At 34.5% G+C, this 18289-nt stretch overlaps 3 long non-coding RNA genes across 8 annotated transcripts in view; all 3 read right to left on the reverse strand.

Moving 5' to 3' along the window:
* LOC129926927 (uncharacterized) overlaps positions 1–6001 on the reverse strand; it is a 27542-nt gene extending 21541 nt beyond the window's left edge. For 5 of the 6 annotated variants that reach the window (XR_008778628.1, XR_008778629.1, XR_008778630.1 and 2 more), the window contains exons 1-2: positions 5899–6001; positions 5240–5417 (exon numbers count right to left, since the gene is read on the reverse strand). This is a non-coding gene — a long non-coding RNA (uncharacterized LOC129926927). Of the gene's footprint in view, positions 1–5239; positions 5441–5898 lie in introns of all 6 variants that reach the window. The other variant, XR_008778627.1, reaches the window with a different exon arrangement.
* LOC129926926 (uncharacterized) lies at positions 5995–7560 on the reverse strand. Its single transcript, XR_008778624.1, has 4 exons — positions 7368–7560; positions 7157–7260; positions 6721–6914; positions 5995–6023 (listed from the first exon to the last, which is right to left on the reverse strand). It is a non-coding gene; the product is annotated as an uncharacterized LOC129926926 (long non-coding RNA).
* A 3302-nt stretch (positions 7561–10862) lies between these two features.
* LOC129926925 (uncharacterized) lies at positions 10863–11522 on the reverse strand. Its single transcript, XR_008778623.1, has 2 exons — positions 11298–11522; positions 10863–11179 (listed from the first exon to the last, which is right to left on the reverse strand). It is a non-coding gene; the product is annotated as an uncharacterized LOC129926925 (long non-coding RNA).
* Between the last annotated feature and the right edge of the window lie 6767 nt (positions 11523–18289).

The raw sequence follows: 18289 nt of genomic DNA on the forward strand, positions 1-18289 counted from the left end.
GTTGCATCACGAGCGGCGATATTTCCTTTGATGGACAGGTTCTTATGTTCCTTGAGTGTGACTTAATTATTGTTACAAACCTTCCATCGGAATATAAATGAAGACGTCTAACACAGTTATACATCCTTATGAATTTCTTTTTTAAGCACTCAAAGAATGATTTCACTGAGAATCGCAAATACATTTTGATCACCACATTAAGTGCAGAGATGAAAAATCTGCGAATTATCACATATTTGTACACAAACGTTTGTAGATATCCTCATCACAATTAAATAGAGATGTTTCGAAACATCACTGGTTACATCGCTTCACAATGTCTCAGTGGATGAGAGATGAGCGTGATACAAACGACACAAATCCCAACTGTTCCTGCACAATCATATACATCTGATGGCTTCTATTTTCATCCTTTTTTTTTTAACATTTGTTTTGCAAACGTGCATCAGTTGAATAGCTGGAGCCCAATAAAAAGTTTCAGGCTTGCATTTTCGGCTGACTCCTGTTTTGAGCTTGTCGACCGACAACTTCATTTTGATGAACTGACTGTAACAATATTTTTGATGACGTCGTGTTCAAGCTATTGAAGGTGGTCTACAAGCATCCGGTTTGAGGGCTGAAGCAGCCTCACAAACTTCGCACTCAACTAATGTCGAGTGAGTTGAATCAGCCTCAAAGCTTGCACTCAACTAATTATGTCCCAACTATTATTCAACTGAACTGAAATAACCGGTTATTTCACAAACTCATTCTTCTATGATATTTTTATAATGCCTTTAAACATTCCAAGTTATGATGATGCTTTGTCCAAGGCATTGTAGCACGTGAAAAAAGCAAAACAAGAAAAAGGATGTGCACTGCTGGGTTGTCTACAAATGCACACAGACATAACCAACTATTTTGTCTTGGATCAACAATTCAATTGATGATTATTAATACATCTAGTCCTCAGCTAAAAATCCTCATGTTTAAAACATAATACAATATCCTTTCCTATAAGTACAAAGATGGCCACCGAGACCGATCTTCTTTGAAAAAGTCCTCAACTACATCCTTTTAACATGAAGATGGCTAAAGAGCCCAGTCTTCACTTTTAAAATTCCTACGTTAATCATTCCTATGAACACGAAGATGGCTAAGGAGTCCAGTCTTCGCTTTTAAAATTCCTCCATTAATCATTCCTATAAACACAAAGATGGCTAAGGAGTCCAGTCTTCGATTTTAAAAGTCCTCCATTAATCCTTCCTATGAACACGAAGATGGCTAAAGAGTCCAGTCTTCGCTTTTGAAAAGTCCTAAGCTAAACATAGTAAAGTCATCAATTAAATGTGTTTTCTCCGCAACTATTTAGTTCGTCTGCAAGTACAAATGTTGATTAGTGTGCGTTGCATCACGAGCGGCGATATTTCCTTTGATGGACAGGTTCTTATGTTCCTTGAGTGTGACTTAATTATTGTTACAAACCTTCCATCGGAATATAAATGAAGACGTCTAACACAGTTATACATCCTTATGAATTTCTTTTTTAAGCACTCAAAGAATGATTTCACTGAGAATCGCAAATACATTTTGATCACCACATTAAGTGCAGAGATGAAAAATCTGCGAATTATCACATATTTGTACACAAACGTTTGTAGATATCCTCATCACAATTAAATAGAGATGTTTCGAAACATCACTGGTTACATCGCTTCACAATGTCTCAGTGGATGAGAGATGAGCGTGATACAAACGACACAAATCCCAACTGTTCCTGCACAATCATATACATCTGATGGCTTCTATTTTCATCCTTTTTTTTTTAACATTTGTTTTGCAAACGTGCATCAGTTGAATAGCTGGAGCCCAATAAAAAGTTTCAGGCTTGCATTTTCGGCTGACTCCTGTTTTGAGCTTGTCGACCGACAACTTCATTTTGATGAACTGACTGTAACAATATTTTTGATGACGTCGTGTTCAAGCTATTGAAGGTGGTCTACAAGCATCCGGTTTGAGGGCTGAAGCAGCCTCACAAACTTCGCACTCAACTAATGTCGAGTGAGTTGAATCAGCCTCAAAGCTTGCACTCAACTAATTATGTCCCAACTATTATTCAACTGAACTGAAATAACCGGTTATTTCACAAACTCATTCTTCTATGATATTTTTATAATGCCTTTAAACATTCCAAGTTATGATGATGCTTTGTCCAAGGCATTGTAGCAAGTGAAAAAAGCAAAACAAGAAAAAGGATGTGCACTGCTGGGTTGTCTACAAATGCACACAGACATAACCAACTATTTTGTCTTGGATCAACAATTCAATTGATGATTATTAATACATCTAGTCCTCAGCTAAAAATCCTCATGTTTAAAACATAATACAATATCCTTTCCTATAAGTACAAAGATGGCCACCGAGACCGATCTTCTTTGAAAAAGTCCTCAACTACATCCTTTTAACATGAAGATGGCTAAAGAGCCCAGTCTTCACTTTTAAAATTCCTACGTTAATCATTCCTATGAACACGAAGATGGCTAAGGAGTCCAGTCTTCGCTTTTAAAATTCCTCCATTAATCATTCCTATAAACACAAAGATGGCTAAGGAGTCCAGTCTTCGATTTTAAAAGTCCTCCATTAATCCTTCCTATGAACACGAAGATGGCTAAAGAGTCCAGTCTTCGCTTTTGAAAAGTCCTAAGCTAAACATAGTAAAGTCATCAATTAAATGTGTTTTCTCCGCAACTATTTAGTTGGTCTGCAAGTACAAATGTTGATTAGTGTGCGTTGCATCACGAGCGGCGATATTTCCTTTGATGGACAGGTTCTTATGTTCCTTGAGTGTGACTTAATTATTGTTACAAACCTTCCATCGGAATATAAATGAAGACGTCTAACACAGTTATACATCCTTATGAATTTCTTTTTTAAGCACTCAAAGAATGATTTCACTGAGAATCGCAAATACATTTTGATCACCACATTAAGTGCAGAGATGAAAAATCTGCGAATTATCACATATTTGTACACAAACGTTTGTAGATATCCTCATCACAATTAAATAGAGATGTTTCGAAACATCACTGGTTACATCGCTTCACAATGTCTCAGTGGATGAGAGATGAGCGTGATACAAACGACACAAATCCCAACTGTTCCTGCACAATCATATACATCTGATGGCTTCTATTTTCATCCTTTTTTTTTTAACATTTGTTTTGCAAACGTGCATCAGTTGAATAGCTGGAGCCCAATAAAAAGTTTCAGGCTTGCATTTTCGGCTGACTCCTGTTTTGAGCTTGTCGACCGACAACTTCATTTTGATGAACTGACTGTAACAATATTTTTGATGACGTCGTGTTCAAGCTATTGAAGGTGGTCTACAAGCATCCGGTTTGAGGGCTGAAGCAGCCTCACAAACTTCGCACTCAACTAATGTCGAGTGAGTTGAATCAGCCTCAAAGCTTGCACTCAACTAATTATGTCCCAACTATTATTCAACTGAACTGAAATAACCGGTTATTTCACAAACTCATTCTTCTATGATATTTTTATAATGCCTTTAAACATTCCAAGTTATGATGATGCTTTGTCCAAGGCATTGTAGCACGTGAAAAAAGCAAAACAAGAAAAAGGATGTGCACTGCTGGGTTGTCTACAAATGCACACAGACATAACCAACTATTTTGTCTTGGATCAACAATTCAATTGATGATTATTAATACATCTAGTCCTCAGCTAAAAATCCTCATGTTTAAAACATAATACAATATCCTTTCCTATAAGTACAAAGATGGCCACCGAGACCGATCTTCTTTGAAAAAGTCCTCAACTACATCCTTTTAACATGAAGATGGCTAAAGAGCCCAGTCTTCACTTTTAAAATTCCTACGTTAATCATTCCTATGAACACGAAGATGGCTAAGGAGTCCAGTCTTCGCTTTTAAAATTCCTCCATTAATCATTCCTATAAACACGAAGATGGCTAAGGAGTCCAGTCTTCGATTTTAAAAGTCCTCCATTAATCCTTCCTATGAACACGAAGATGGCTAAAGAGTCCAGTCTTCGCTTTTGAAAAGTCCTAAGCTAAACATAGTAAAGTCATCAATTAAATGTGTTTTCTCCGCAACTATTTAGTTGGTCTGCAAGTACAAATGTTGATTAGTGTGCGTTGCATCACGAGCGGCGATATTTCCTTTGATGGACAGGTTCTTATGTTCCTTGAGTGTGACTTAATTATTGTTACAAACCTTCCATCGGAATATAAATGAAGACGTCTAACACAGTTATACATCCTTATGAATTTCTTTTTTAAGCACTCAAAGAATGATTTCACTGTGAATTGCAAACACATTTTGATCACCAGATTAAGTGTAGAGTCTCAATGAATGAGAGATGAGTGTGATACAAATGACAATCCCAAATGTTCCTGCACAATTATATACATGTAATGGATTAAATCTTTTTTTTTTTTTACATTTGTTTTGCGAATGTGCGTCAGTTGAATATCTTGAGCCAAATAAATAGATGCATCATGAGCGGCAACATTTCCTTTGGTGGAAACGTTCATACTGATTGTTCATTGAATGTGTTAGGGTTAGGATTTTTTGCATGCAATTGTATATCATATCACATGGAATAGTAGATTTTTTTTTTCACATTAACTCCCAACAATAGTAACTTGAATTATCCCAATCTCCAGTAACTTGAATCATCCCAATCTCCAAGTGGCAAAGTGAAAGTTGATGGTGATTCACAACTTTTCATTTTTGTGTTTGAATTCCATATTTAGAATACATTACTATTGAATTAATCCAAATGACAAAGAATCCAATTCCATTATTTGTTGAAATATATTTACATTTATACAGTTGGAATTATTTCAGAGCAATTCAGTTTTTCTGAAAAATTTAATAGGAACATCCACATATTTTAACTGAAATTAAAATGGTATATCACTAAGTTTAACAAATGAAAATTCAGTTTACTTTCATAACTAGACACTACTAAAACAAATACAATACAAATTTCTTTAACTAGACAGGTGAACTTGCAAGTTGTGTGTGAAGTTGTTATGTGTTTGTGAAGTAATTACTGACATCATAATATACAAAACAAATACAGGAACCATGCATACATATACAACATACAACTAATGCAGGATATTTAAAGTAACATGCACAAACAACATACAACTAATGCAGGATCATCACTTTACAAAAAAATAAATGCTGTGAAGTATAAGAATATTTCTTACCTTATTCTGACTATGGCTCCATTTGAAGAAATGGCAGATGAACTTTAGATAAAACATGTTGATCATTTGTAGATCGGTAGAATCTTTTCACAGTGAGAGAGATGTTTAATGTTCCTCCTGCAGCCTTGAAATGTTCATCCTTTTTCCTTGACCTCATGTTTAATAGACCATTTAGTCCCTACTTGATTTGAGAAAAACTCACTGTGTTTAACAGATATATATCACATCTAAATGCATTACCATATAATGCAGTATTGATAAAATAGTGCAACTAAATATTTTTTTCAAATAATTAATTTAAAAAATTTAAATCTAATGCAAACAAATAAATAAAAAACTTGAAAAACAGAGCTAGTTTAAAAATACTTCAAATATCTTTAGTATAAGTACAAGTTTTAAAAATACCTAATTTCCCAAGTTGGCCTTATAAGCTGCTATATCTGGACTTTTCTTTAAAAACATTTTCAGAAAAAAAAACAACACTATACAGATCTGGCTTTTGTTTTGTGCTTTCATTCTAAACTAGCTCTGATTGTCTGAAAGTTTAAGAAACTATTGCTAGGGTCCTAAAACATACAACAGAATTAGGCGCATAGTGTAAAAACAATGTATCCTAAAGAAGAAGCTCTTGGGTTATAGAGTAGAAAAATATTTATTACCTTGATCTGTAGATCAATAGATAAACTTATGGCAATCTAGGCATCAGTGGAGAATCAGTGCACAATGATTGAGCCACTAACCCACAGATCAGCAATATGTAGTGTGTGTCTTTAAAAAAAAAAACCTGAAATGTTGAAGCAAATTTACAAATTGAAAGAAAAATGGCAATAATATATTTAAAAGAAAAAAAAGGAAACACAGTAATTGCCTTGCCCATGTGTATAAATTTTTCTCCGTAATTATTTTCCACATTCTGACAGAATTGTTAATGCTTCAATTCCACCCTGTTATGATTAAACTTCAATAACATTTTTGTTTGTAATCAGAAAACGTTACCATTTTGGTATAGAATTATAGGACAATGCATGCTCTTTTTATGTAATACAGTATACTTTCTAAAAACAAAAATATATAATAAATTGTCAACCTTACAAATCACAGGGTAAGTTATTATGAAAATGTATGCACTATTCAAACATTCTTACAGTAAATGTGAAGCAGCTCTTGCGTGATTAAGTACACCACTTTATAAAAGTTTATATTTTGGTCCTAATTGATTCCCTTTAGAAGAAAATGTTTCTTATAAACCTAAAACTAGAGCAATATCTGAAAATTTGCTGGCCAAACAACCCATGGTTAACCATTGACCATAGAAACAGTTGAGCTTAACACTATCTGACCTATGATCAGATGGTCTGAAACAAGTACTCTAAAACTCTAGACATTGTGTTTTTATAATAGATTTTTTATATGTTATAACAAAATTATTTTTTTTCATTTTGCTAAAAGATATTTGACTGGTACACTAGAATTCAACTCACCTATTGTTCTTAGAGAATTACCTAAGTAACCTTGGACACAAACTTGATCTCCTTGGCCTTGGGCTGACATATCCAGACTCCTGAAGTGATTGAAGTACAGTAAAGTACTACCACTGCAAGAAAGGTGTACACACTGTTTGGCAGAGTGACTTGGCAATGAAGACTTGTATATCATAGGGGTGCATTGCTGATAGCTGGTACCCAGAAAACAGTTTAGATCACATTATCTTATTTGATTGACCTAAATTTTAAACTAATAAATGCCTTTTAACATTATATTAGTTATGATGATGCATTGTTCAAGGCTTAGTTATGCATCAAATAAACTTATCACTATAACAAGAAGGTTGTTTAGCAAACTAAATACCTATAGCTTTTATTATTTTTTTCTATAGTAAAATTTGTGTTGTGAATGAAAATAAAACTTTGTACTCACTGTGTAGCCATCTTCATAGTGAGAGAGATGAACTAGACACACCAAACATTTGTTAATATGTAGTACAGGATTATGCTAAACAAATCTGAAACTTGACCAAAACACTGAAAAATGGTAGAGAAATATGTATAAAAAGTTCTTTATTATTTTTAACATGCAATGATAAATTATTTTAGAATTAGCAGTCAAAGAAAAAAAAAGTAAGTCTTACTTAAGCCTTGAAAGCTTTAATTCATAAAAATGCCAACGAGAAAACTGTTATCTGATAGCAGATTACCAAGGAATATTTGTTGCTTGGTTGACAAATTGGTACTGTTGGCAGCAGAGAATGTGTGCTTGTTAAGATGATGATATATGGAAACAACATATACTGAGCTAGAATATCTCTTAAATACAATATCTCATGGTATTTAAAAAAAAGTTGTTTCTATGGAAACAATAGTTAAGCCTATAAGTATTACATAGTTTGACTAATTATGTTAAATAAAATATAAAGGAAAAATACTTGCCTTATAATTGGACTTCCCATGATGTTTACCTCTAGTTTCAATTACCTGGCCTGTCAATTTACAGCTTTGGCTATTTATCTCCCAAGCTAAAAGTTGAATCAATACTCAACATCTTGAACTATTTAAAAAAAAAGTGCAAGCTAAATAAATAATTTTATAATTACAGATTAAGAGGCAATTGTTATCATCTGAATTCAACCAGATATCAAATAGCAGAGCATTTAAGTAAATAAATTGCATCTAAAAAAAATTGCTTAAAAGTAATCACTATACACTATACACATTTAAAAATAAGCATTACAATATTCATAATTTGCCTATCACTTCAGTATACATTATGTTAAAAAAAGGTAAATCCTTAACATTTAAATGAACTACTTGCCTTTGAAGCTCAATACACAGATGAATGGAAAGTATGTCCAGAATTCTTGATGGCTAGAGAACCACAAGAATGAAATAGGCTTGACTAAAAAAACTTCTGGATAAGCTTGCTACACTGCTTTTTCTTGTTCCCTATAACTTGTAGTTCTTTTCATTACTTACATCTGAGGAGCACTAAGCTGTACTCAGCATCTTAACCTGAAAGTTGTAATAAAATGTGTACAGGCAGATAAACACAAATACAAGTCTTAGTTAAGTGAGATTTTGACTAAACTTCATAATGAGATAATCCCCAATCGATCTAGCTCTCTAAATGTTAAAGTGAAGAAAATAAGTTTTATTGTTATGTATACATTTGAAACTAATTACCATAAGGCTAAGAGATAACAGAAAACATGTATTTTGAGATTTTGATAGGAAAATATTTAAACATTTTCAATTAGCATGCAAAAAAAAGCAACAAAAAAAAATGTAATTAAAATATACAAATACATAGAAAAAATATACTTGCTTTTATAGATCTGTAGTAAGAAACTGGTTCTTATTTAACATACATGAAAAGAACTTAAATTAAAAGTAGTTAAATGTAACATTAGAAAGGACCACTTGCCTTAAGAAAAATTTGGTACAAGCTTGCTACAATTCTGATTATTTGTGCTTTATAGTTCATAGTTCTCATAATCTGTATTCATGCTCCATTTCTAAATCACTCGGTTGTAAACTGCATTTGGAACTGAAAATGTTATAAAATATGAGAATGTGGATAGAATGTTATGGCTGCAAAGAGAAAGAGTTTGTTTTGAAAATACTGACTTTATTACCAAATTAGTAAGGCTAAACCTGAGTTTACCAATCTCAATAAATAATACATCAAGGTAAGGAGGCTTCTCTAACATGGATATATTTAAAACTAGTTACCAAAAACTAAGATAACAGAAAAGTATACGAAGTGTTATGTTAATATTAAAAACAAGTTTAATTAGCATGCAGTACAAAGTCAAAAAAACTATACTATTACTTACTGTGCTGCTCAATATCTATATATACCAATTGCCTGCCCATTCTTTATAAAGCAAGCATCAAAAGAAACTTAAGTCTAAATTACATAAATTATAGCATTTGAAGCAATGTCTTTGGAAAAGAAAAAAAACTTGATCATCTTATCTTCACTACTTTCCATCACAACACCCTCACCTGTTCTTTTGTTGGACTGTCGGGGCACCACACATGATCTGTTGACTGTCCTCCTTCACTTCACCCACAGGCTGTACACAATCTTGTTCTGAACATGTTTAATGTGACATGAAACTTGTGTTGAAGCTTTGGCTGCTAACAACAAAAAAAGTTTTATTTCATTATTTCATTATTTCAAGATGCTGTTTTTTTAATTACAAAATGTTCTATAAAATCAGAAAAAATTTTCTTTAAATGTTATATAAACATTGAAAACATTCTCAAATTGCATGCACAAAAAATAATAAAAAATAAAATAAAACTGAAACATAAAAAAAAAAAAATACATGCCTTGCTAGATCAGTGTGTTCCACAGCTTTCCTGTTCTTAATAAACATACACCAAAAGAAACTATGAAATTAAATTTAAAATTTAAATTATATTGAAGAGATTACTTGCCTTAAATACAACTTTGTGGCATAGCATGTTTCAACTTCTGACCAGTTCCTCACAAGTGAAGGTTCTAATCCTCTGATAACTAGACATTGATCTGAAAATGTTCCAAAATTTAATTATGATAATGAATACATAAAACATTTATGCAGAGTTGTTGAGTTTAAGTCTGTTTGAAGATAAAATTTCAACTTAACCATTAAAACCATTTTTTTAAACTAGATCTATAAAATTTATATGAAGCTAAATGATTAATTATCTAACAATTATTCTGAAAATAATTTTATTTAAAAACATGCTCGATTTGCATGCAATAACACAAAAGGTAAAGCAACAAACAAACAAAAAGAATGAAACTTATAAAGACACTTGCTTTGCTGGATCAGCGGTTTCATCGCTTGCCCTTGCTTAGTAAAAACATTTTTATGACAATAACATTGAAGTCAGAATAGTTAAATTCTAGCTTTGTGAATGACTACTTGCCTTAAAGAATGCCGGCATCCTTGATTCACCATTTTTTTAAAAGTGTTTTCATTTCTTGTCTGTTTCTCAAAGGTAATAATTACTAGCAATCTTTATGATGTTCCCATTTTATATTTCAAAGAAGAGATCTGCGTTTTGATCTGAAAGAAAAAAAAATCTGGACAGTTAAAAATTATTTATTGCAACACTCCTGTTTAAAATATAATTGGTTGGTAAATTTTTTAGATCTAACTTATATTTCTAGCATAACAAGGCACCATCTTTAATACAAAGGACTGTGAGGGTAATGGATAAGTAGACAGTGTTTAATACAAAGGTTATGGATGTGTAGGCACCATCTTTAATACAAAGGACTGTGAAGGTTATGGATAAGTAGACACAGTCTTTAATACAAAAGTTATGGATAAGTAGACACAGTCTTTAATACAAAGGTTATGAATAAGTAGACACAGTCTTTAATACAAAGGTTATGGATGTGTAGGCACTTTCTTTTAAACAAAGGTTATGGATGTGTAGGCACTTTCTTTTAAACAAAGCTTATGGATAAGTGACACTGTCAAGATCTTGATATCAGCTCTTGATGGCTATACGTCTAGGGTGATTCTTACTGATGTAATTTAGCTGATAAAACACACACATCACAGATGACTATGGATTAAAGACCACAATATTCAATAATGATATAAATCATGATCTCTGGACACAAATTTGCATATGAAAAATAAATATTTAATTAACAACTATAGTTACATATAACATGTGATTCTAGAATTAAAATTTAATAATCACATAGACATTGATGCTTGGCTGTAGGTCACGATGAACTTTCCATTTCTCTTGTCTCTCTCTCTCTCTCTCTCTCTCTCTCTAGTCTCTGCACGGATCCTGGAACCCAACGTCACAGTCCGCTCAATACTAGAGTGATATCCCCTTGAGTAGCAGGCAAGGATACACCATATATAGATCTACCGTCTCTGACCGTCAGAATGTCACTAAGACTCAGACAGTCGCCAAGACTGTCACTCTAAATAGACAAATAATCAAAAATATCGCTAACAACTAGCTAAAGCGCCATTCTATTTATTCATAATCAATTAACATCTAATACTAGATATATAACTAATAAAAACATTTCTTCTTACCCTGGTCCTTAAGAATTAAAGTTCCTACATGTTGTCTCTGGCAAACAACTCACACATCTTGGAGCCAAGATCGCGAGCCAACCTCGGCGACTTGCTCCCAATGTCTGTATGTGTCGTTCACCAGAAAACGCCTAGCATACGACACACGCCCCTGCTAAAACTACATGGCGTTGTGTCCCGATTGCCCCAAACTCTACTCTATATAGGCTGAGTATCTAGCCTACGCCTAAAAATACAAAAGTTATGGATAAGTAGACACAGTCTTTAATACAAAGGTTATGAATAAGTAGACACAGTCTTTAATACAAAGGTTATGGATGTGTAGGCACTTTCTTTTAAACAAAGGTTATGGATGTGTAGGCACTTTCTTTTAAACAAAGCTTATGGATAAGTGACACCATCTTTAATATGTAAGTTATGGATGAGTGACACCATCTTTAATATGTAGCTTATGGATGAGTGACTCCATCTTTAATACAAAGGTTATGGATGAGTGACACCATCTTTAATACAAAGGTTATGGATGTGTAGGCACCATCTTTAATACAAAGGTTATGGATGTGTAGGCACCATCTTTAATACAAAGGTTATGGATAAGTGACACCATCTTTAATACGTAGGTTATGGATGAGTGACACCATCTTTAAAATGTAGTTTGTGGATGAGTGACACCATCTTTAATACGTAGGTTATGGATGAGTGACACCATCTTTAATACGTATGTTATGGATGAGTGACACCATCTTTAATACATAGGTTGTGGATGAGTGACACCATCTTTAATAAGTATGTTATGGATGAGTGACACCATCTTTAATACATAGGTTGTGGATGAGTGACACCATCTTTAATACGTAGGTTATGGATGAGTGACACCATCTTAAATACAAAGGTTATGGATGAGTGACACCATCTTTAATACAAATGTTATGAATGTGTAGCCTGCAGTATTTCACATGACTATGCAGACCAAGTTGTCAATGCATATTTTGCCACAAATGGACAACTTAAGACCTAAAATCTAAACTAAGTAACTAGTTATGTTATTAAGGCAGCATTTTTCTTTTCACAAATAGTTAGGAACAACTTAAGACCTAAAATCTTAAGTAACTAGATTTTACTAGATCTAGTTATGTTATTAAGGCTGCATTTTTCTTATCGCAAATAGTTACGCTTCACAGTATCTTTTTTTGTTTGTTTACACATTTATCATTAAGATCTAGATCTAGAATGTTGTTTGTAAGCTATACAAGATCTAGCAAGACTAGATCTAGATATAATCTAAATTATTCTAAATCTACAGGTCAGCAAGCCTAACAAGGAATGAAAAAGAAATGTCCAAGTTTTGCATAATCTCTGAGCTGGTTTAAGTTTAAGCCCAAAAGCTGATTATTCAACTAGATCTATAGTTACAATGGCAACAACACCCCTAAAGGATTACATTTTTGATAAGTTGTGCTGACAGCTATTTCTAGGACTAGATCTAAGCCAATCTTATCTAGAGCTAGTCTAGATCTAGAGTTCTAGAGTCTTGATGATTAATAATAATACATCTAGATCTAATCTAGATTCTAATGAGACTAATGTAGAGAGGTCCTATGACTATGTAGTCATGATAAATCTAGTTTACTGTAATTTAGAGTTAGATCTAGATATAATAGATCTAGATCTATATTCTATATAGCATAGGATATGATAGGCCAGGCATCCATATTAATATATATGATAGAGAAGACCACTAGAGTCTAGAGATAGAGATCTAGATCTAGTAATAGTAGTATCTAGTAACTAGTAGAGATCTAGACTACAGATGAGCTGGTTACCGTAATAAAATTATTAATTACTCTACTTTGTGACTTTATCTAAAAATAAAAGGCCTTAATTAATGCCTATTAACTATTATTTATAGATGATAATCAGGGGCGGACTGGGTGTCAAAATCGGCCCGGGCATTTCTATAAAATTCGGTCGACAAATTCTCTATCATGTGATGGTGTATCGGTCCTTAAAAATCATTGTTAAGTTTGATAATGTATCGATATGCATGCATACAGTGAACTCTATTATATCTTAATTAGCAATATAGCGTCTTTTTAAATCAGCAATTATGTAGGCCAGTGCTTCCCAAACTTTTTTGTCTCGTAGACCCCTTGCCATATTTTCTGGTTTTCGGTAGACCCCCTGTTAACTTATATTGCAAATTCATCAATTCCATTTTTTTCAAACGTATTTCTAACTGTAGTGAGTCGAATAGAGAATATGTAATTTAAAGCTACTTTGTAAGTTAGAAAGATCTATCTTTTTTTTATTGATAAAGTCACATTCAAACCAATTCGAATAACAATTAATATGAATTACAGGAATCAACAAACACACTGGAAATGTGTTGCTACTGATATTGTTTCATATAGGGATTTTTTTTGTTCTATGAAATAATCTCCGAAACATAAATATTAATTAATTTACTAATTTGCCATTGTAAAAGTTTTCGTAATGAACATTTTCTGGTTTATTTCTTGATCCTTCACGTGTGGCTCAAATATTATTTTTAATATCAGGAGAAGGGGCAAAGCCGAGCAACTGGAGCCTAAACCAGTAAGATTCTGGCAGGAGGAACCCATTAGCCTTGACTTGCAACCAGCCTAGCAGAAGGAAAACTGAATTCAAACCTCTGCTGCCTTGTAGCTATACCTAAACATGGGAAAGTTTCCGTCCGTCAACCTTAAGGGAAAATAAGGAGCCGGCGATCCTTGAGCAATTTGCAGCACACAACACTACACCCTGTCAGAGCTTACGATACAGCTGATCTCAAACTGTATACTTGTTTGCAAAGAATTACATAAGAAGCTTTTATAACTCGTACTCCGATGTGCCCTTGAACTGTATTTTTGCTTAAAGTATTCATTTAATAATATCGTCGGTTTGTGTAGGTTTGTGTAAAACAAGTTTTTAAGAATACGTCAACGGCTGATAAAATCAATGTTTTATCTATAGTGTTTTCCATAATTGGCTATAAGTTGAGAGAATTTGTAGGACGCTCACAAACAACCATCTTCTCTATATGATGTTGAAGATATCTTGTGGGTCTATTCTGAACTTTATCTTTTAGAATTCGAAAATTTTTCAAACCTTTTACTTTTTATCATGGCGGATGCGTCTCAAATGATCCTACAGAGTAATTAGTTTCATATCGCCATAAAAAGGTACTTAGGCAACCGCTTATTTGACAAGGAAGGAATGAAGCCCAGTTTTAAATAATCAACGCAGTACAGTCTACATTTCTTTTTGTTAAACATTAGTTACATGTAGACAACATTAAGCTTTTTAAATAAGTATTGAAATTAAATACAACAATGATCATTTGAATAGCAGGGTAAATATTTAAAGGATTAACTAAGTTACAAATCATATATTAGTGTAGGAAATAATTACATTAATGGGATTGAAAATTAAAGTCACTACCTGCTTAAATGAAATCCATTATCATAGACCCCCTTGGACATCTCATAGACCCCGAATTAATTTTTTCACTTTCGTAGACCCCTTGGAAGTCTTTGTAGACCCCTGGGGGTCTATATAGACCACTTTTGGAATCACTGATGTAGGCCCTAAAAAGATGAAGCCTACTAGTAGCACTGTCTACATTCTACATTTTATTTTCGGAAAATGTGTTTGGTTAAAAGAGTATTACATTGTAATGTCTGTGAAAGACTTTTTGTTTAAACACGACGCTCAGAGGGCCTTTTATAAAAAAAAAAATAACATAATAAGGATATTATAAAACCTTTAACAACTTGATATGTGCCATAGTGACTTCGATCAGGCATTTCGGTGGCCCTACCGGCCCATTTGGGTACCGGCCCACCGGATTTGCCCAAATGCCCATAAAGCCAGTCCGCCCCTGATGATAATAGATCTAGTAGGCTATAGCCTACTATTAAATTACTAGTAACTCTAGTATAGTTATTATACTAGTTATAGAGCCTGAGCTAGCCAGGAAAACCAGTGACTTGTCAGAATTTAAGTCATTGGTTAATATGCATGACTAAATGCATGACGCGTAGGACGTAATCATCTTCTTTTTTGAAGTAACGTCTGTATTATATAAGATAAGAATAGATCTAGATAAGATATCTAGATTCTAGACAATCTAGAATTCTAGATCTAGTCTATCATATTATAAAAGTTATAGAATCTTTGACAAAATTTATTACCATATCATAAAGTAAAGAAAATAGTTTGTTGCCAAAGCAAATAAATATTGACTAGATAATAAGATGAATAAAGATGGTATGACTCACTATGAGATCTATAATAGTTGGATGACACTGGAAACGAGATGACACAGATAGAACTAGATAAATAGGAGCGTACCGTTTGAATGCGCCACACGTGACTGAGCTCTGTTCACTTGACCACGGCAGTGACCCATCATATGATCATTATCATATAGGCATCTGTGCCAAAACTTGATTTGATTAGATCTAAAAGATGACCGGATGCGAGGCGTGAAATAGCTTGTTACATCCGGAACTAGATAGACCTACACGGTACACACTTTGACGTTTAGTTGCTATGAAACTATAGATCGCTTAAATTACTCTGACCCGTGACCCCTCAATACACATACACACAATCTACTAACCAGTGGTCGCCAAACTCGTCATCCAAAAGAGAGATATATAAACAATACAAAATTGAAGTTTGATCAGAGTTAGCAGCCCTGAAGACATTTTTATTGCAATAATTAGGTTTAAAAGTACAATCTCGCGCCAACCGCTACCTTTGTCTTAGGTTGGGGGGCCTAAAACTTAGTATTATACCAGGGCCGGATTTACCTAGCCTATAGGCAACACATGTTAGGATTAGGGTTAGCCGTCCCTAACCCTCAAAAGCTACGGTCTGCGGGCTTTTTCTGTGCACGGCCTAAAAATTTGGAACTCACTTCCCATTGATCTCAGACAACCTGCTTCGGTACACTACATTCAAGAAGAACATTAAGACTTATCTGTTTAAAACTTTTTTAGATTAGTTTGTCATTTTATGTTTGTAATGTTATCACAGCGCCTTGAGCCTACATTTTTTGTTTGTTAATTATCAGCGCTTTATAAATAAAATAATTATTATTATATAGAGCCCCAAAACATATTAATTTAGCAATCACATAATCAGGACTTGGCCGGCTAGGGTTTAATTTGTGTTGTTTTATTCTCTGCGCACTACGCGGCACATCCGAGCAACAGTGTCTCTTTGCCTGTGTGCTGTTGTCAAAGACTGTGTTTACGTCATCTCTTAGCGTCCCTGGCTACCGATGGACGATTGTTTAGCATGGCACAGAGGCTGTTTGTGGTATTGTACCTTTGTTGCCCCTTTCAACTAGGAACGAGATCTACCTTTAAGGTGTGAGCTAATGATTCGATCAGGTTCAATATTTTGCTGAGTGATTCGCTAGACTTGCCAAGGTGTGTTGAATTTATGTTGGCCGTGTAGATTGGAAGTTGTGTGAAGAGATAATAATAAATGTAGCTTTTATATAGTGCTACCTTCATGCTTGTAAACACAACCCTACTCGAGTCGGGTGTCGAACCTCGAGCCCCCTTCATAGGTAGCCAAGCCAAGATAAGTTCAAGCGTAACTTAGCCTCTCGACCACGCTTCCCAGATGTGACGACATATTCGATGATTAAATCGCAAAGTGTTGCGTAATAACATGACTTATGTCACTCAATTATTCTAAAATGTTTTACATGTTTCGGATGTTCCTTCAGAGTAGAAGATAATTTACTTCCTTAGCCAGGAAGACGGGAGCGGGCGGGGTTTGAACACGGGACCATCGAGAAGTGCGAACGACAGCCCAGCGCGCATACCGCACGACCAGGCAGCCATCCTCGTAAATAATCCCCCATCGTAAATTATCATTCCATCAAATATTGACTATGTTCGTTATCTGTGCACAGTGAATAGTGAATACTCATGAAGATTTTTAAAAAATTCTATTTCTCTCTCTCTCTCTTGTCTTGTCGCATGCTCATGAGTCATTAATAATAATAATATCCCTCATAATATGTACAAGTAGCTCCGAATTTACGGCAGTGCGACTATCAAAAGCCTTACCGTCCACAAACTCAAGACTATGGGCCTACACTTTTTAAAACTAAAATATGCGTTTAAAAAAAATGGTTTTTAAAATGAGATTAAATGTAAAAGTAGGTCTACTATTTCTTTCTTCTAAAATATGGCATCCTTTTGGATATAAAAGTACCGGTAGTTATTTATATTAATCATAAGTGGGTCTTTTTAAAGGTTTTCGAAAAAGTGTAGGTGCCTTAACAAAATCCTGCCCCGGGGCCTACACATATTTTAAATCCGGCCCTGTCTATTTCAATAGCCGACGCTTAACGATAGTGCCATGTGGCCAGCACAGCGACCAACCTCCCCACCAGGTACCCATTAGTAGCATTAGAGTAGTGTAGACACAGGCGTCATAATTATCACGAACTTAAAAATACCAGTCTTTAGACATTCTTGCTGAGAACCCTTGGAAGCCAAGTGCTTCACCACACAGGTACTTATCCCCCCTTGGAGTTTTTAGAGCGGATAAAACAAAATGGAGTTGGGGGTGGTAGCTCATAGCGCACCCACCCACGTTCCCCTGTGTCCACCAACTGACATTTATACTGTTACGAAGTGTCCAGTTCGGTTGACTCATCGAACAGCTCCGTGTTAGTCCGGCGCCTTCACGGGGGTCACGGAGGTCACGGTTAGTCTCACATTTCGTCCCGCGCCATAGACATCTGCCAGTCTACCATCACAACAGTCTATGGTAGGGGTTCTCAACCTGTGGGTCGCAACCCCCCTTGGGGGGTCGATCGACGATTTGCCAGGGGGTCGCCTAAGACCATCGAAAATATGGATTGTTATTGTCTACTCTTTTAATGCTGTATGTGTGTGTTGGAGTGGGAGATTGTAAAAAGGGGTCGCCGAGCATAGAAG

This window comes from Biomphalaria glabrata, chromosome 6, assembly GCF_947242115.1.
Source record: "Biomphalaria glabrata chromosome 6, xgBioGlab47.1, whole genome shotgun sequence".
NCBI classification, from domain to species: Eukaryota; Metazoa; Mollusca; class Gastropoda; family Planorbidae; genus Biomphalaria; species Biomphalaria glabrata.